This window comes from Thermobia domestica, chromosome 6 (assembly GCF_964235325.1).
Source record: "Thermobia domestica chromosome 6, izTheDome1.hap1.1, whole genome shotgun sequence".
NCBI lineage: Eukaryota > Metazoa > Arthropoda > Insecta > Zygentoma > Lepismatidae > Thermobia > Thermobia domestica.
In genome coordinates, this window is record NC_137459.1 from 306450727 (window position 1) to 306471973 (window position 21247).

The 21247-nt window shown below is 36.5% G+C and overlaps 1 protein-coding gene and 1 long non-coding RNA gene across 3 annotated transcripts in view; one reads left to right on the forward strand and one right to left on the reverse strand.

Moving 5' to 3' along the window:
- LOC145688541 (uncharacterized) overlaps nucleotides 1–21247 on the reverse strand; it is a 285826-nt gene that overhangs the window by 25206 nt on the left and 239373 nt on the right. The gene's annotated exons all lie outside the window — the stretch shown is intronic.
- The window catches only part of LOC145688542 (uncharacterized), a 79283-nt gene continuing 78311 nt past the window's right edge, over nucleotides 20276–21247 (forward strand). The window contains exon 1 of the long non-coding RNA XR_014131934.1: nucleotides 20276–21029. This is a non-coding gene — a long non-coding RNA (uncharacterized LOC145688542). The remainder of the gene's footprint in view (nucleotides 21030–21247) is intronic.

A 21247-nucleotide genomic window follows, 5' to 3' on the forward strand; every position in this document is an offset into this window, starting at 1 on the left:
AAAAATTGCTCGTCTTACCTCGATTCTCGAAATAATGTATATCAATTATTTAATTAACAATTGCTCTGTAGACATAGAGTAGAGGGGGGCAAGAGTACGTGGGGGGTAAGGATACGATTCCCTAAAATCAGGTGAATATATTCGCGTATGGCAATAATGCGTCACGTGGAGTTTGATGTTAATGGCGTCTAGAACCTAAACAAATTTGAGTGTGCTGCGGTAAACTACAAACTATCTACGTAATTATTTATGTTTTTCTAATAGTTCGATATAATATTGGAACATAAGTAGTTAATGAATAACTTACACAATTTTGTAACGATTTCAAAGTACTATAAAGCGTTAGTTTCTAACATATCCATTGTTTGACAGGATGAAGTAAATTGACTTTCTTCCAACAGTTGGCTGTACAACATCACGGGAAAGTCAATTGTGTAGTGAGGGGGCAAGGGTACGCAGATACCTACGGGGCAAGGGTACGCGTGCGTACTCTTGCCCCTTCTGTTCTATGACAAAGAATCCAATTTGATTTAAAACTAACAATCAAAAAAGAATGTAGATTCCGTTGTAATAGAGAGTGACGGCAAACTTTACGAATACTGGTTCCCATATGTAGCCTCTAACGTTGAGAATTCTGAAGAATCCTGATATTTTCTTATGTACGAGGGATAAATTTTTATTCTAAATTCCATTCCTTACATAACAGTATCTAAGGTGGTGTTTGAGTTTTCGAAACAGATAAACGTGCGAGATAGTGACATCTGCAGTTATTGAATAACGTTACGCTTGCTTATTTTATTCAGGTTTCAGAAATAGTACGCTTTGTCCTCTTTTATCTTAAATGTCAGTAGTCTTCAGTAATAAATTTCAATGGGCCTTATGCAGAGTCGTTCTTACGCGTGATTAGTGCCATACTAAAAAGTTCGACTACCGTATGTTTCCTGTAGTGGTCAGTCCTTTAGTAATCATACGTTAAAACGACTCTGCATAAGGCGGTATCAGCCCAATGATTGGTAAGGGATTCTATAAAGATGTATGAAGCTAACCTAACCTAACATTTGACAATATGTAGCTTCATCAAGGATAGGTCGGGAAGTTTTTAAGTTACCCTTGTAGGTGGCAAGCATTCTGTAACTGATGGAATAAGCTGGAAATATATTTTTATAAAAGGTCTAAATATTATCTGATTTTTTTTGTATCCTATGCATTCCTATTACTGATATAAGGAGAATTAAGGATTTTTCTTTTCTTTTTTTGAATGAGAATCTGCAACGTCTTTAGGTACAATAAAGCCAGTAGGCCTATTTACCGAAGAAATGGAGAACGAATTAGTGTAATATATCACATTGCTGGATCAATTCTTCTATGAATTAACTTTAAAAAATCTAAGAAGAATGGCATACAATTTTGCTGAACGTAACTAGGTGCCCCATATCCTTTAGTCGTGTGAACCGAATGGCAGAAAGAGATTGGACAGAGTCTTTCCGTCGTAGACATTTAACAATTGCTTTGCAACAGCCTTCAAAGACTGGTCTGGGGAGAGCTCGTGGTTTTAGCAAGCCACAAGTTGAATGTTTTTTTTTAATTGTCTAAAAGATCTTGTAAGACAAAACGTCTTTTCTCCACGGGATATCTACAACATGTACGAAACTGGAATAAACACGGTTCCTCATAAAGTGCCAAAAGGCGACTAAAAATCAGTTGTGAATAAAACTGTACCTAGTGATTTAGGAGTTAACATAACAGCTGTTTCATGGTGAGTGCATCTGGTTCCTTTATTCCCCAGATATTTCCCACAAAACAAATGAAACAAGAATTATTCGATGGTTCGCCGCCAGGTTCTGTGGGAATATCTAATTCTGGTTCATCAACTCACAACTTTTCGTAGAATGGTTATATTATTTACACCAACATGTGCGATCAAATTCGCTTACGAAAAAGGTATTTTTACTTGTTAACAATCAGACCTCTCACATTTCAATCGAAGCGATTGATTTCTGCAGGCAAAATAGGATAGTGATGTTGAATTTACCACCAAATCCCAGTCATAATTTGAAACTATTAAATCGCTCCTTTTTTGACCCGATGAAATCCTGATATTCAACTGTGTGTGATAAATGGATGAGGAACCATCCATCCCAATATCCCACGAGTTTGTTTACTGAGGCTTACTACAAAAAAGACTCATAAAATACTTCGTGTGGAGTGTTGTACTGTATGGGGCGGAAACGTGGACATTACGTAAAGGTGATGAAAATCGACTGGAAGCCTTCGAAATGCGGGTGTGGAGAAGAATGGAAAGAATTAGTTGGGTCGAGCGTAAAACGAATGAGAGAGTGTTAGAAATGGTGGGTGAGAAAAGAACACTTTTAGATATTATTAAGAAGAGGAAGAGAAACTGGTTGGGACATTGCCTAAGAAGATATTGTATCATGAGGGACGTCCTAGAGGGTATGGTGGCGGGAAAGAGAGGGAGGGGGCGAAGGAGACTACAATTAATGGATGATATAAAAACAGAAAGATCATACGCGAAGACGAAGAAGTTAGCGGAGAAGCGTGGAGCATGGAAGCTTCTCAGCTGCGGTAAGTGACCTGCCAATAAAGGCAGAATACCTATGATGATGATGACTACAAAGCTGCAACCATTGGTATCCAGCCTTCAAGAATCTGGAGTTGTCCTACTGAATCCAGATGTGTTCACTGAAGAAGATTTTCTTCCTTCTATTGTGGATGTGATAGACTTAAATGTAGATGCCAGGTCTGAAGACGAAAGCATTCCTGAAGCAAAAAATCAAGCATCAGACCTGAATAGAGCCCAAAATCGTTCATCGGATGATTCACTGGAAGTAAAAAAGGGGCCCATGCGGTACATCCAGATCAAACACTCCTTTGCGAGTTGCTCGTTCTCCTCCATCTGTTACCAAACCTTTAAACAGTAACGCTAGATCCTCACTAGAAGCAAGCAAGAGCTCATGCTGACTGTCCACTTCAAACACTCTTCTGCCGGTTGCTCGTTGTCATTCATTTGTTAACAAACCTTCAACCAGTAACGTTAGATCCTCACTAGAAACAAGCAAGAGCTCATGCGGACTGTCCACTTCAAATACTCTTCTGCCGGTTGTTCGTTCTCATTCATCTGTTACCTAACCTTCAACCAGTAACACTGGATTCTCACTACAAGCAAGCAGGAGCTCATGCGGATTATCCACATCAAACACTTCTCTGCTGGCTGCTCGTTCATCGGTTACCAAACTTTCAACCAGTAAACTAGATCTTAGGAGTAAGGGAGGTAAGTAGGGGGCCCATGTGGACCATTTACACCATGCATTCCTTTGGTGGTTGTCAGTCCTCCTCCAACTGCTACCAAGCACTCAACCAGTAGATCTTGATCTTCTCGAAGTCAATCAGAGATTCTGACATCCTCTCCTTTCAAGCAGAACTTACTTTCGAAACGGCGCCCTCCAAAGAGCAATGGCAAACATCATTTTGCACCAGGAAAGCTACAACCGAAATTGTAGCTACAACTCCTCAGGTCAGTGAGGAAGTAGTGTACGAGTGTCAATTATGCAATATCATTTACAGTGATCCACCAATAGAAGACTGGATCAAGTGCGCAAGATACCATGAATGGTGGCATGAACAATGCACATCATATAAAGGAGTAGCATCTTCATCTGTGATAATTGTTAATGCTCTTTTGGGTGCGTATTCTTGCCCCTTTGATTTCGTACTCTTGCCCCACATATAGGGGCAAGAGAACGAATTTGAATGTTTTCATTTTATGAGTTCTACTTCCTCTAAGAATAGAGGTATATAAAAATTGAGTTCACATTTCGTAAAGGAGAGTTCAAGTTTTGTGTTCCATGTAAAAGTTTTCCGTTGTAACTATTTTTTACCAAAATATATAAGTTTAATTAAAATTTGCGTACTCTTGCCCCCCTTTCCTATAATCGTGTATGCTTTTTTTCTTTTTTTTTGTATTACGCAGCTCATCGAATTATCGTGTGTATACGTACTTTTGTACTAAAGCTTTTATAATTATTTCTGCATATCCGAAAATTAGTTCATTATATGCCTTACTTTTAAGTAACATTAAAGTATTTTACTATAGTTATAGTCGGGAGGCAGAACCTGGAAAAGTTTCCAAAATAAGAAGCTGGATCAACCAGAGAGAGTAAAAGAAACCGATGGTACTAAATCATCAAGTCCACTATTCTTAATATTTCTAGACCACCAGTCTCTTGATGCGAGCGGAAGGTCCCTCCGTACACCCCCTTCCCCCTATAATGAAACTAAAAAATGAGCGTTTCAAATAAAAGGCTGTATCTCCGAGATTAATCAAGATATTAACGAATTTATTTTTTTCCGGTTTTATCTCTAAGGTGTGCTTTACGATTGTCTATTCACGCTTTGGATAGACGCAAAGGTTTTCGGAAAACTTAACTTAAACATTAAAAACTTATATATTTTGTCCTTAATATTTTCTTTTTTGCTCTGTATCTCCCCAATGAGTTGAGATATGAAAAAAAAAAACATCCCTAGTTAAATTTGTAGATCATAAAATTATATATCCAACGAAACCAATATTGTTAGGTTTACTTCCAAAAATAGTCGTCCAGTGAGGTAAGTTTGAAGGAAAGTGCACTTTGATTTGAATGCTGATGCTCCGAAGGACACCACTGAATTTCAGCTCACGTCATTCAATAAAGGTTTTGTTTCCGACTTAAAAGCTGATTTTTTTCAATATTTGAACAGTTCTCACCCCTCTCTCTTAAGTTCTGCAGTCATGATTATCTGTAGATCTCCGGTCACTTGACACTACCATGTGTTAAGGATCACAAAATTTTGAGATAAGTAGAAATGTATTTTATAGTGTTAAAATCCATTTACAGTTGATATTGAGGTTGGTTCAGATTTTTCAACTCTGTGTGTAGTATTTCAACTGATCGTTGAAAATAATTCCTTGTTTCTTTAACAAAAACGTTTATCTTACCATAATGAAAAAGCAGAAAATATAAATAACGTAACAAATGTAAAGATGTCTTAAGTGATTTCAAACAGCATTTACAGGTGATATATAGGGTGATTGATAAAATAGTTGTACACCCAGCTACAAAAGTAATCCCCCCTCTAAGACTCTAATTCCATTACTTGGGGTCCAGATAATTTGCGGTTGTGAAAACGCCTAGGCAGATGCAACCCAATTTACACGTAAATTTTCTCGACACTGACAGGAGATGGTAGTACTGATCCAGGTGTTTATGCGGGTAAAATTGTAAAGTAGGTGACTAACGAAACAGTTCTCCATTCTGAGATCAATCTCTCTGGTTCAGAACGTGTTGTCCAATGAACATCATATGTTAATCTCAATATTGCTGTGTATGTAATGTATTTTTTCATTAATATACTGTATATTCAAAAAATAAATAAATAGAAACACTGATCACATATTAATCAGAAAATGCTTGAAAGTAGCTGGAAATATCAAATCTAGAACAACTGCTGGAAAGAAACTTTGTAAATGATTGCCTCCATTGAGAGACTTTCTCAAATTCTCTTCATTCCAACATCTTTTTCTTTCTAGGGAAGAGAAGATCTTATCACACTGAGTATGCATTGAAATTGAAATTGAAACAGGAACACATGAAAAAGTTTCAGCCTCGCCGGGATTCGAACCGGGTCTACGAACAGAAGTTCAATATGCTAACCACTCACCTACAGCGCCACTTAACGTTCCACTAAAACTAATAACTAGTTAAATCGTTTCATAGAAAAATATAAACAAGATACACAAATATAACAAAAACAAATATAAACAAAATATAAATGAAAATATAAATAAGAAAATATAAGCAACTTGTGTGAGTGTTTTAATGACTTACTCGAGATTTCCTTGTTTAACTCAGAAACAAGTTATATACACGTTGCTCAATGAAGAAAGTATCACGAAATGTTCTTTAAGTTGAGCCTGCGTCATCGGCAGAGCCGTAACTTGTCGGGGACGGAAACTGACCCCAGAGAAGCTCCCCGCCGTTCGAGGGGGCCCGTTTTCAGAAAAAAATTCTTACTCAATATACGATAGAAAAATGAAATCAGAAATGAAGCATAAAACAGGGTCGCTACATTACATAAACAAAACAGCACACAAAGGGTAAATAAAACAAAAATAAGTCGTGGACCCATTTGAGTAATATTTATTCGTATGACTTTGAGATTTATCAATATTATCCCCTTAATATTCTTGTCATGTATGGAATAGGCCCAGGGAGAACTAACGGATCCTCAGACCTTGCCGTGCGGGAGGGCCCACAGGCTCCGGCGGGCCCATAAAGATTAAGAGAAAGTTGGAGAGAGAGGGCCTAATAATAAGAAATCAACTTTTTCTAGGGGCCCAAATAAGCTTATTAATGCTTGCTCCCCACAAAAGAGTGAAGTTGATTTTGAGTTTAATGTCCCGTTCAGCAACGGGGCTATATGAGACTTGGACCTTCTGATTAACATGAGATCCGAACCACATGAGCTCCCGCCGGGAATTGAACCCGGGTCTGCTACCCCAAAGGCCCCCCAGAAAAGAATCCAAGTTACGGCGCTCGTTATCACCTGCAGGGATGGTCCTGATTTACATTGCATTTCGTCTTTACCATAACTTCTAATTTCCTAAGAAGAAAAGACGACAGAAATTATTTTCGCGTTCTTTAAATTATATCAACACGTGTAGAAATAGACAGCGCTATGTTTATGTTACATAACTACTAGTTTATCTTCTTATATTCATACGAGGAGTTTGTGGCAAATTGAACCCGTGGCACTAGCCGAGTGATTCCGTGCGTTCAGCTTCTAATAATGTGGCGCAATCCAGTAGAGGTTGAAATTTCCCTGAAGAGCAAGGTCAGAATTTTAATTGTCCTCAATATTTCTGTGTTCGTGTTCCTGTAGTGTTTGGAGTACGTCGAAAGCAGATGAGGTCCCAGTGGCGGACAATACTGCGGTTGGGGCGATTTCCTTAAAAAGAAATTATAAAAGCAGGAAACTCCCATTGCAGCTACTTGGGTTCAAATCTCGTCGTGGTAATTAGTAATTTTTCTGAATGGGAAGATGTTTATGTAATTGGTATTGCAATTATGTTATTACTTATTATTATTATTATTATTATTATTATTATTATTATTATTATTATTATTATTATTATTATTATTATTATTATTATTACCACAATGGAAAGAAAAAGTAACATAGTCGAAGGTATTCATAGGAACAGAAAAGATATAGAGTATATCAGATGTTTCTTAGGTTTACACATGAACGCAATAATATTATTACGTTTATGGATTTACAGATAGAATTATCATTTTATGACAAGAAATTGAATTTGTTAGCTGATAACAGTAATGCATTTTGTTTCGCCATTCTTCTAAGTAGCAAGGTAAAGTGACATCTTAAATAGGATCATTCTCGTGACTAGCGATCTCTATTGTAAGTTCGATCACTATTAGCAATTTGTGCACAGCTACAAACAATTTCTTGGAACTCATTTTTTGCCCATACTACAGCAGTAATGACGTGTTTAGCCCTTATGTGTTCATCAATTCTTGTCCAAACGCGTTACTTGCCAGAAGGTTAAGAAGGTTGATAAACATGACGTAATTTTGTTTTGTTGGCGTCTCACCTGTAAAGGAAGTTGTCTCAACACTTAGACGCAGAGACATTGAATATTTTTCATGTTAATATACATCAGAAGTATCAGTTTTGTAGATTGTAAAAATTTACTGAATAGCCACACCCGGAATTGAACTCGCGTCCCCAATATTACGAAACTAACGCTTAAGCCACTACTCTAAAAACATCACTGTTCTGGCAGAAGGAAAAATTGGAGCTCTACTGAATTCAGTAATTAGACACTTTTACGATTCCAGTGTAATAATGCTGAAACTTTCTGATTTCAGTCATGATAAAATAGTAAAGTATTATGCAGAAAGAATAATCCAGAGAAGTCAACTTTAAATTGACAACTAATATGTACGAAGGCGCTGCCATATGCTCTCGCCTCGGGCCCTGATTTTTCACGGCACGGCATTGAACATATACTTATATTAATTGGAATCTGGTGTTTCAGGGCACTGCATTATTTTTTTAAGTTAATTAACTTAACGAACCTTCCTCAGTACCTTGTTTCCTATTTTAGGCGTTTTACTCACTTTTAGTTTTTCCACTAACTCTTTAAGAAGAGGGACAAAAACACAGAAACATTGAGGACAGTAAAAATCAAAAATACTATTCGCGCGTTCTTCCCTTGCCTGAAGTAAAAAAAAATTCATCGGCAGTCGCTGGCGCTTCCTTCCCTACACATCAACAATTAACTTATCTGTTATATAATCCGTCACCTAATTCGAATCAATACCAACAACCTGCCCCAGTATTTCCTGTACCTTCAGCATCACAAAATCAATTACCTCCAAATCCTTCCTCCAAGTTGGTAATCAGAATCCCCCTCCCAAACCCCCCGCGACTAGCACTTCTGGTACTTCTAGCGCAAATAATTCATTGGGTTTTTAGTAAATTAGCAAATCAAATGACCGAACTCTCTCTTCTAGTAGTTCAAAATGCTATGAAGAATTCACAATTTAGACGGGGCGGCCTAACAAGCACTACAAAAATGGAAAGAAAAACAATTCTAAAAATAATAATAAAAATAATAGTAATCCTAAATCAGAAACAGTCAAAGTTTGCGGCACGTGCTATAAAAAGGGTCTTTATTCCAGCACATGTTACAGTGGTGCCCAAGCCCCCTCATGTAAATGACGCACCCCCTCAATTGTCTATCCGTAGGTGTTCTTCCATAAAAAAATCTTTTCGATTAATTTTTACACCCCCTCAAACATACTTATATAAATTTTTAGCCCCCATCAAATATTTCATTGATGCAGTTTGCGTCATAGCCCCCCTTTGCGGGCACCCCTGCATGTTATAAGAATAATAAGCAGGGAAACTGCTAGAGGGTCCCCAGGACAAATCCTCTCAGGAACATGTTCTGAGGGCCGAAAACCAGGAAGTAAAAGCGCTACAAAAAGTTGCAAGTATGAGCACTAATCAACAGTTAATGACATCGCTTTATACTGTGGCTCCAATATTAGATAGAAGAAAAAACATCAAGTTGTTAAATCAAGAACATAAATCGCTAATTAATGTAGCAATTAACAAAAAAATATCCCGTAATCAGCGACACAGGTAGCTCGACGACCCTATGGCCCAAAAATTGGCTTTCTCCAAACACAATATTGATTCATTTTAGTACCAATCTACGAGGAATTGAGAATTTCGTCGTAAGTTTGTTATATAGTTTTAATTAAATTCAGGGTTGGTTCAACTTTTTCCCACTATTTTCGAATTTTAGAGGACGATGACTTTTTGCCTTTATTTGGAGAAGACATTCAAAATCGTTTACAGGCCAAACTTGATCTGCAAAATAATACATTTTCAGTATACAAAAAATCACGGCCACCGCCGCGCCCATTTGAAGTTGACGCTTAAGAACAATTATCTGCAAATGCAATTAATACAATAAAACAGAATAAATCGGCTGATGTATTTACTACGCGAAAGGTGACTATACCGGCCAAGTCGCATTTCTTTTTGCCCATTAATGTCAAGAATCGGAAAATGGATACTGAGTATTTTATTATCTGTCCATTTGAGAATTTATTAGACAAGTACGGGTTACAGACTTTGCCTACTAAGTTACCTAAAAATAATTTCACACTATTAATATCAAATCCAACTAATAGGCCAGTAGCACTAGTAAAAAACATACCGATTGCATATGTTGAAGAGAACGTTCAGGAAGTAGATATACAGGGTGATTTCCAGACGAAAGAAAATGATGAAACATTGTAACGAGTCGCCCCTGGATCATTACCTACCGAGTCTCCCCTTAACCATTGCCGGTGGAGTCGCCCCTGGACCATTAGTAGTAAGGGGGTTACTTCAGGACACTTTTTGGCCCCTGGGTCCCTGGCCCGGGGTCAATGACCTAGGGGTACATAGGACCACCCCCTCTGAATTTTGGCAGGGGTACCTTGGCCCATCCCCAAAATTTTGGCAGGGGTACATAGGACCACCCCCCTTAAATTTTGGAAATTGACAAATCTAAAAATTTGGTATGGTAGCCTAGGACCACAGTATGTACCTCTATCAGTATTGGGTGTCTATGTCGTTCCCTTTCATGGGTAAAAAATTGCCAAAAATTGAAATTTCGGAGGTTTTTGACCTAATTTATCCCCTTTGATGAGGTGTTATTACCCTATATGGTTATATGGGCTTATACAGGGGTCCATTACCTTTCATAAGACATGGGTATATTAACGCACCCATTGAAAAATTTGGGAGGGGTACCTTGGCCCACCCCTTAAATTTTGGAAATTGCCCAATTTAAACATTTGGTATTATAGTATAGGACCCTAATATGTATTATGATAAATTTGGATGGTCCACCTCGTTCCCTTTTAGGGGTACCAAATTGCCAAAATATAAACGTAAGCAATACGTAGTACCACGTGTTTGGTTTTTGACCTAATTTATCCCCTTGGATGAGGTCCTATTACCTTATATGTTTATATGAGCGTATACAGGAGTCAATTCCTTTCATAAGACATGGGTATATTGGTGCACCCCGGGAGGGGTACCTTGGCCCACCCCTTCAATTTTAGAAATTGCCCAATTTAAACATTTGGTATAATAGTATAGAGCCCTAGTATGTATCACTATAAATTTGGGTGGGCCACCTCGTTCCCTTTCATGGGTACACAATTGCCAAATTTTAGTACAACCACGTGTTTGGTCTTTTGACCTAATTTATCACCTTTGATGAGGTATTATTATCCTATATCGTTATATGGGCGTATACAGGGGTTCATTACCTTTCATAAGACAAGGGTATATTAATGCACCCCTTGAAAAATTTGGGAGGGGTACCTTGGACCACCCTTTAATTTTGGAAATTGCCCAATTTAAACATTTGGTATAATAGTATAGGAACCTAATATATATTACTGTTACTTCGTTCTCTTTTAGGGGTACAAAATTGCCAAAATATAAACGTAAGCAATACGTTGTACCACGTGTTTCGTTTTTTACCTAATATATTCCATTGGATGAGGTCCTATTACCTTATACGTTATATGGTCACGTATGGGGATTCATTTCCTATCATAAGACATAGGTACATTTGTGCACCCAGGAGGGGTACTTTGACCCACCCCTTTAATTTTGGAAATTGTCCCTTTTATATGTTTGGTATTATAGTATAGGACCCTAATATAAATTACTATAAATTTTGGTGGTTCACCTCGTTTCCTTTCATGGGTACGAAATTGCCAAATTTTAGTACAACAACGTGTTTGGTTTTGGCTCAATTTATCCCCTTGGATGAGGTCCTATTACCATTTGGTCCATTTGGTATCATAGTACAGGACTTCAATATGTACCAATATAAATTTGGATGGTCCACATCGTTCCCTTTCATGGGTAAAGAACTACCAAAAAAATCAAATTTCGGAGGTTATTGACACCTATTTAGCACGTTATATGGGTATGTACAGAGGTTTATTACCTTTATATGTTTATGTTCCCTTTTAAATTTGGGAATTCTCAAATAATAAAATTCGGTAAACGTTTTCTAGGACCCATTGGTGTTCCTCTTATGACCAAATATTCAAAATTTAAAGGTTATTGACCGGCTTTATTATTGAATAAGTACAGGATTTATTACTTTTTCATAAGACACATGTGTATTTGTGTACCAATCTTAAATTTTGGGAGGGGTACATTTCTTATTGTCATATCAATAATTGGTAATTGGATAGTATCTCACTCATTGGGTAAATCATTGTCAAATATGAGTATGATCACGTGATCAGTTATTAACCTATGATGGGATTAGGAGTCCAGAACAATGGTACATTGAAACTTTGTAGGATAATTTGAGAATGCGTCATTGGTTTTGATTATTCCCGCCAAATATAAACGTAAGCAAGACGTTGTACCACGTGATTGTCCTTGATGAGGTAGTGTACAGTGATTCATTTCCTTTGTTGTGGTACTTCTTAAGTTTGAGTACACACACTTCTAGAAAACAGTTGGTTCTACTCAGGTAAACAATTGACGGACATTATTGACCTTATTGAACATATAATGATATGATTAACTCTAAGACTTAGGTATATCAAGAGAAGTATTCTTTAAATTTGGGAATGGTGATAAACAGAATTTTAACATAAGGTGCGAAATTTGAAACAATACATTGAACTTTAGTCACAGCTCATAGTCTAAGATCATTGGTGGTGATTGATTTGACCTTGAGCTTTAGAAATCTGATAGCTAACCTTATTGAATCTTATGACTCACAGACGAAAGGCAATACATGCTACAACAGTTTGAAATTTAATCATAAGGTGATGTAATCTGACACTAGCAAAGTTATTGTTAATGCAATTTGATTGGCTGATCACTATCTTTCGTACAATCTGATTGGCTGATCACTATCTTTCGTGCAATCTGATTGGTTGATGATTTTCAAATCTTTGCTGTATTCAGTTTTAAGTTTTGTTTAACATTTAAAAATCTTGGTTTCGTTCAACATTTTGCACTCACTGATAAATATGATCAAAACCGTTTATTTGTTAATCGAATAGTTAAAAACCGGATAAACTTTGACGGTTAACCGTGAAACGTAAAATTTTTAGTTTGAAATTTTTTTGTTTGAAACTTTTCGTTTCGAAATTTTGTTTGAATTTTTTTTGACAACTTTTGTTTCAATTTTTTTTGTTTAAAAATTTTTCGTTTGAAATTTTTTAAAATTTTTCGTTTCAAAATTTTGTTTAAAATTTTTGTTTGAAATTTTTCGTTTCCAAATATTTTGTTTGAAATTTTTTGTTTCAAAATTTTGTTTGAAAAATTTTTTCGTTTCAAAATTTTGTTTGATTTTTTTTTCGTTTGGAATTTTTTGTTTGAATTTTTTTCGTTTCAAAATTTTGTTTCAAAGATTTTTGTTTGAAATTTTTGTTTCAAAGTTTGGGTTGACATTTTTAAAAGTTTGTGCACTCATTAGTAAAGAACCGGAACTGTTTAGAACAAAAACCTCTGGCAACATTGTGGTGCAATAGTACACGTCAGAACATGGGGTTGTACTTGAAATGAAAAAAAAACACAATTCATTGAAATGGATCATTTTATTACACTCCACATACATCCATACCAGATAAATTATCTGGATATTGTCGATACAATGTATTTTGAACTTCTTGCACTAGTTTGTCTTTAGCATATAATTTTAATTCCAGTTGAAGTCTTTTAAGGTCTAATGCAATATCAATCGGTGGAAACTCAATGTCCATTTGATCACAAATAAACTGTTTATCAATACAGGTATGCACCCACGAACGATGTTGACAACCATCACAATATCTAGATACATGTTGTACAATATGCATAACACATTTTTCAAAATAGTACTTTTTCAGGAATATACTTGTTTTGTTGCACACTTCCACTGTATGTTTCACACACTGAAATACGCTGATGAATTTGTTCCATTCTGTTTCCGTTAGATACACCATATTGCGAGGGACATGAAATGTACTCTTTTTACGTAACAGCACCATCTTCTCTTCGAGGACTGTACGCAGCACCACTTCATGATTTGAGCTTAATGATTTGACTATGGTCACATTTAGCTCATCATGAAAATAATCGTTCATTTGGTCGATTCGTGAACATAATATTTGCCATTCTTCACAGGTCAGTTGTACACCAAATTGTTCTGCTTTGCCCAATCGAATCACTGGTTCAAATGTTCTAGCACTGATACCAATCATCACATGTTTTGTTTGAAATATATTTATTGGATAATAGCTTGCGAAGATGAATTCTTTATCGTTAGAAGTACACATCTTTCCTCCTGAAAAGCACTTGCTCAAATGATTTCATGGGATGACACTGTATTGGTTGATTTATAGTTATTGCTGACGTCATTGGAAAGGAATGTGCTGACGTTTGAATTCATGATTTCATCACATTTGCTGACGTCATTCCGACCAACCACATTCATACAACTATGTCTGACGTCAAAGGAATGTGCTGATGTTTGAATTCATGATTTCATCACAATTGCTGACGAATCTGGCTGTGTACTAAATTCAAATTGATGACTTCGACCCAAGAATCCTTTATAACATAAAGATACAGATCCAGTATTTAAGAAACGCAGCAGTTCTTCTTGTTTTGATGCTTCCATGGGAACATATCTTGCTGGTAAATTTATATTCTTATCATTTTCAAGCTTCACTACGATTCTTAATCCAAACTTTGTAAGGATCGTTTGGCTAGCTAAGATTCTATAAGGTACATTCTGTTGTAAATCAGTAATCTTGGTAAATGATTTCATCACATCACGTGTGTTTAGAAACTGCAGACAAGTAGCCATGATGATGTTATCATGAATACTAACTCGAACGATACTTATATATGATTCAAAACTGATGACGTTGCATCATCATGTTCTGACGTGTACTATTGCACAATGATAAACAATGTTGCCAGAGGTTTTTGTTCTAAACAGTTCCGGTTCTTTACTAATGAGTGCACAAACTTTTAAAAATGTCAAACCAAACTTTGAAAAAAAATTTTAAACAAAAATTTTAAACAAAAATTTCGAACAAAAAACTTTGAAACAAAATTTTGAAACGAAAAATTTTTTCAAACAAAAATCTTGAAACAAAAAAAATTCAAAAAAATTTTAAACAAAAAGTTTGGAAACGAAAAAATTTCAAAAAGAATTTTTCAAACAAAAAGTTTCAAACAAAAAATTTTTCAAACAAAAATTTCGAAACAAAAAATTTTTAAACTAAAAAAATTCAAACCAAAGTTTCAACCAAAAATTTTCAAACGAAAAATTTTAAAGCTTCTTAAATGTTAAACAAAACTTAAAACTGAATACAGCAAAGATTTGAAAATCATCAACCAATCAGATTGCACGAAAGATAGTGATCAGCCAATCAGATTGTACGAAAGATAGTGATCAGCCAATCAAATTGCATTAACAATAACTTTGCTAGTGTCAGATTACATCACCTTATGATTAAATTTCAAACTGTTGTAGCATGTATTGCCTTTCGTCTGTGAGTCATAAGATTCAATAAGGTTAGCTATCAGATTTCTAAAGCTCAAGGTCAAATCAATCACCACCAATGATCTTAGACTATGAGCTGTGACTAAAGTTCAATGTATTGTTTCAAATTTCGCACCTTATGTTAAAATTCTGTTTATCACCATTCCCAAATTTAAAGAATACTTCTCTTGATATACCTAAGTCTTAGAGTTAATCATATCATTATATGTTCAATAAGGTCAATAATGTCCGTCAATTGTTTACCTGAGTAGAACCAACTGTTTTCTAGAAGTGTGTGTACTCAAACTTAAGAAGTACCACAACAAAGGAAATGAATCACTGTACACTACCTCATCAAGGACAATCACGTGGTACAACGTCTTGCTTACGTTTATATTTGGCGGGAATAATCAAAACCAATGACGCATTCTCAAATTATCCTACAAAGTTTCAATGTACCATTGTTCTGGACTCCTAATCCCATCATAGGTTAATAACTGATCACGTGATCATACTCATATTTGACAATGATTTACCCAATGAGTGAGATACTATCCAATTACCAATTATTGATATGGCAATAAGAAATGTACCCCTCCCAAAATTTAAGATTGGTACACAAATACACATGTGTCTTATGAAAAAGTAATAAATCCTGTACTTATTCAATAATAAAGCCGGTCAATAACCTTTAAATTTTGAATATTTGGTCATAAGAGGAACACCAATGGGTCCTAGAAAACGTTTACCGAATTTTATTATTTGAGAATTCCCAAATTTAAAAGGGAACATAAACATATAAAGGTAATAAACCTCTGTACATACCCATATAACGTGCTAAATAGGTGTCAATAACCTCCGAAATTTGATTTTTTGGTAGTTCTTTACCCATGAAAGGGAACGATGTGGACCATCCAAATTTATATTGGTACATATTGAAGTCCTGTACTATGATACCAAATGCTTATATTAACCCTTTGGGGATCCTGGCTTTTTGGGCTATTTTTTAGACTTTCAGTCAAGCAGCTACTGTATCGTCACTATTTATCCTAGGATCATGGTCCATACCTCATTCTCTTCAGAATAGAGCTGGCTTTCAAATGATACCACTTGCGTACTCATACAATATACCAGAAGCGTGAAAAAAAATGTCAAAGTGAAAATTTCGGAGGGAAATTTTTTTTTCTCGAACTTTGGCCCCCCCTGGACCCCCCCCTGTGTGATCGTAGCCATCTAAAAAAAATCTGAGAAATAGTACTTGGTATACTGAATGTGTGGGCCAAATTTCAAGTTTCTATCTTGAATAGTAAGGGCGGAAGAATTTTTATCAAAAATTCCCACAGTGCCCCAAAGTACCATAAAACACTATGATCTCAGGGGAAAAAAATCCTGAGACATCCCTAATTACCCTAGAACTATAATCCGCCAATCATTCTCTTCAGAATAGAACTGTCTTTCAGGCGGTACCATTCACATGTCTCCATCATGTATCTAAGGCTGGAAATTCCTGAAAAAAAGGGATTTTTGGGGGCAAAATTTCCCTTTTTTCAACTTTTGTTCCTCTGGACCCCCCTGTTTTTACGCAGAAATCGGAAAAAAACTTCTGGTAAATAATACTCGGTGGACTGAATGTTTGTGCAAAATTTCAATCTTCTACGTGAAAAAATAGGCCTGCCAGAGAAAATTTCCCTACTTTGCCCCACTTTTACCCTATACAGAAGTATATTTGGATAAAAATTCACTGAGACGGCCCTAATTAACCTAGAATAATAATTCGACCGTCGTTCTCTTCAGAATGGAACGGTCTTTCAGACGGTATGACTCACGTGGTCCTATCATGTTTTTTTGGCGGGAAAATGACGAAAAACGGGATTTTTGGGGTAAAAAATCCCTATTTTTTACCCCTTTGCCCCTCTGGTTCCCCCTCTGTTTTAGCACTAACATCGGAACAAAAAATCTGGTAAATAGTACTCGGTAGACTGAATGTTTGTACAAAATTTCAATCTTCTACGTTCAAAAATAAGCCCGCCAAAAAATATATATACCGACAATGCCCCATATTTCCCTGTATAGAAGTAAATTTTTCAAAAAATCTCTGAGACGTCCCTAATTACCCTAGAATAATAATTCGACCGCCATTCTCTTCAGAATAGAACGGCCTTTCAGACGGTATGACTCACGTGGTCCTATCGTGTATGTGAGGCGGGAAAATGACGAGAAACGGGATTTTGGGGGTAAAAAAATCCCTATTTTTACCCCTTTTCCCCTCTGGTTCCCCCCCTGTTTTGGCACTGACATCGGAACAAAACATTTGGTAAATACTACTCGGTGGACTGAATGTTTGTGCAAAATTTCAATCTTCTACGTAGAAAAATAAGCCCGCCAAAAAATATTGAACATAGGCTTAGAAAATGAGAAAATAAATTCTTGACTTATGACGTCATCGCCTCCTATGTCTGGACGCAGGACGGTCTGAAGCCATACGTAATGTCTTCTACAAGGACTCTGGACTTGGGAAACAAAAAAAAACCGGACGAAAAAGCTCAAATAGAAGAGAAATAACGCAATGTACCATGAAAAGTGCATATGGTACAAATTGTACCATAGGATCCCCAAAGGGTTAAACAATTTCTAAAACCGAGTGGATGAGCCAAGATACCCCTCCCAAATTTTTAAAGGGTGCGTCAATGTACCCATGTCTTATGATAGGAAATGAACCCATATACATGACCATATAACCATATAAGGTAATAGAACCTCATCAAAGGGGAGAAATTGGGCCAAAAACCAAACACATGGTACAACATATTGCTTATGTTTATATTTTAGCAATTTTTACCCATGAAAGGGAACAAGATGGACCACCCAAATTTATCATGATACATGTTGAGGCATGTACTATGATACCGAATGCTCAAATTGGAAAATTTCCAAAATTTAAGGGGGTTGGCCATGGTACCCCTTCCAAAAATTTAAAGGGTGCATCAATGTACCCGTGTCTTATAATAGGAAATGGACCAATATATACATGACCATATAACCATATAAGGTAATAGGACCTGATCCAAGGGGATAAATTGAGCCAAAACCAAACACGTTGTTGTACTAAAATTTGGCAATTTCGTACCCATGAAAGGAAACGAGGTGAACCACCAAAATTTATAGTAATTTATATTAGGGTCCTATACTATAATACCAAACATATAAAAGGGACAATTTCCAAAATTAAAGGGGTGGGTCAAAGTACCCCTCCTGGGTGCACAAATGTACCTATGTCTTATGATAGGAAATGAATCCCCATACGTGACCATATAACGTATAAGGTAATAGGACCTCATCCAATGGAATAGATTAGGTAAAAAACGAAACACGTGGTACAACGTATTGCTTACGTTAAAGGGAACGAAGTAACAGTAATATATATTAGGGTCCTATACTATTATACCAAATGTTTAAATTGGGCAATTTCCAAAATTAAAGGGTGGTCCAAGGTACCCCTCCCAAATTTTTCAAGGGGTGCATTAATATACCCTTGTCTTATGAAAGGTAATGAACCCCTGTATACGCCCATATAACGATATAGGATAATAATACCTCATCAAAGGTGATAAATTAGGTCAAAAGACCAAACACGTGGTTGTACTAAAATTTGGCAATTGTGTACCCATGAAAGGGAACGAGGTGGCCCACCCAAATTTATAGTGATACATACTAGGGCTCTATACTATTATACCAAATGTTTAAATTGGGCAATTTCTAAAATTGAAGGGGTGGGCCAAGGTACCCCTCCCGGGGTGCACCAATATACCCATGTCTTATGAAAGGCAATAGACTCCTGTATACGCTCATATAAACATATAAGGTAATAGGACCTCATCCAAGGGGATAAATTAGGTCAAAAACCAAACACGTGGTACTACGTATTGCTTACGTTTATATTTTGGCAATTTGGTACCCCTAAAAGGGAACGAGGTGGACCATCCAAATTTATCATAATACATATTAGGGTCCTATACTATAATACCAAATGTTTAAATTGGGCAATTTCCAAAATTTAAGGGGTGGGCCAAGGTACCCCTTCCAAATTTTTCAATGGGTGCGTTAATATACCCATGTCTTATGAAAGGTAATGGACTCCTGTATACGCTCATATAAACATATAAGGTAATAGGACCTCATCCAAGGGGATAAATTAGGTCAAAAACCAAACACGTGGTACTACGTATTGCTTACGTTTATATTTTGGCAATTTGGTACCCCTAAAAGGGAACGAGGTGGACCATCCAAATTTACCATAATACATATTAGGGTCCTATACTATAATACCAAATGTTTAAATTGGGCAATTTCCAAAATTTAAGGGGTGGGCCAAGGTACCCCTCCCAAATTTTTCAATGGGTGCGTTAATATACCCATGTCTTATGAAAGGTAATGGACCCCTGTATAAGCCCATATAACCATATAGGGTAATAACACCTCATCAAAGGGGATAAATTAGGTCAAAAACCTCCGAAATTTCAATTTTTGGCAATTTTTTACCCATGAAAGGGAACGACATAGACACCCAATACTGATAGAGGTACATACTGTGGTCCTAGGCTACCATACCAAATTTTTAGATTTGTCAATTTCCAAAATTTAAGGGGGGTGGTCCTATGTACCCCTGCCAAAATTTTGGGGGTGGGCCAAGGTACCCCTGCCAAAATTTAGAGGGGGTGGTCCTATGTACCCCTAGGTCATTGACCCCGGGCCACGGACCATGGGTCCTGAGGCAGGGACCCAGGGGCCAAAAAGTGTCCTGAAGTAACCCCCTTACTACTCCATTGCTTTACCCTGTAGATCAATGGACTCGTTCCAAGATGTCTTTTTGGATAAAAAAAATAACAGTTTATGATTCGAATTTGCATAAGGGAACAGATATGTATATTCTTTTTCTCTTGTTTAACGCAACTGTCTATTTTGAAAAGGGAAATTATAATCTAATATAAAAATGTTTGACTAGATTTGTTCTATTAAAAAAGAGAAAAAGAAGTATTGCGCCTTTACAAGAGAGAGTACGGAAATTATTCAAATTAAAGATGGGCGTGGCTTTAGCTCGAGGCTTCGAGTCAGCGAGACCTTGTCCTGGTCGCTGACTCTTCTCTAGATTGTTACGAGGATCGGTCCTCATGCTTGGCTGGTGTGTCTTCTATGCTTTGGTTGCGCTGTTGCCTTGCTTGTTTGTTAAAGAGGCCAGTAACGAACAAATTGGAAGTGTGTCCCAAGAAGAAAAAGTAACTTCTATCATTTTTTGTGTTCGGATAAATATATTAGCTTCGATATTATATTTGGTGAATTTAATTCATTTTTCAGTGCTTTCTTAAAGTTGTGGAAAAGAGCCGGAACCGGAGCCAAGGGGTCCAAAGTGGGACTTATATTATGCCCGCTTATATTGGAGTTTTTTAATTTCCTACGTATTCATTTAGTGAATACTGTCTTTTCCTTGGTGTTCTGATTATTTTTGAAGTTACTGGCTCAGTGGTTAGAATTTCTGAAATAGTGAGATTTGAAAATTTATTCGAAGCGAACAGAACCATGGGGTTTGTTAACCTGGTTCCAAGTAAATATTTTGGCAGAAGGCCATTTAGTGCTGATCAGCTTAAACGTGCCTTTATTTGCAAAAGCCTATTCCTTTTCTTTAGAAAGATCTGTTCCTTATACAGAAAAATAAGGCTTGGAACCGGAATTGTGTTACTAACGAATTGGAACATATTTAACCAGTATGTTCGATTGCTCAGTACGTCATTGAAGATGGTCAGAAAAATGTGACGAGGACAACATTGCGATGGCTAGATTGAAGGTAATAAGGAAATAAAAAGGAATAAAATAGGTGAGTGAATTTTTCAACTAAGCAGTTGTCTCGTTCCATGTTTCACTGTTGTGGGGTCGTCTCTTGCAATTCAGCTTCGATTGGTTTAATTTGTCGGTCATTCATTCTTGACAGGGATCTGTTTCCAAGCAGTAGAATTGCCCTCCCCTATATTTTACATTAGCGGTGAAATGATAATGTTGGAGATTTTTTAATTTTTGTTGATAGACGAAACCCTA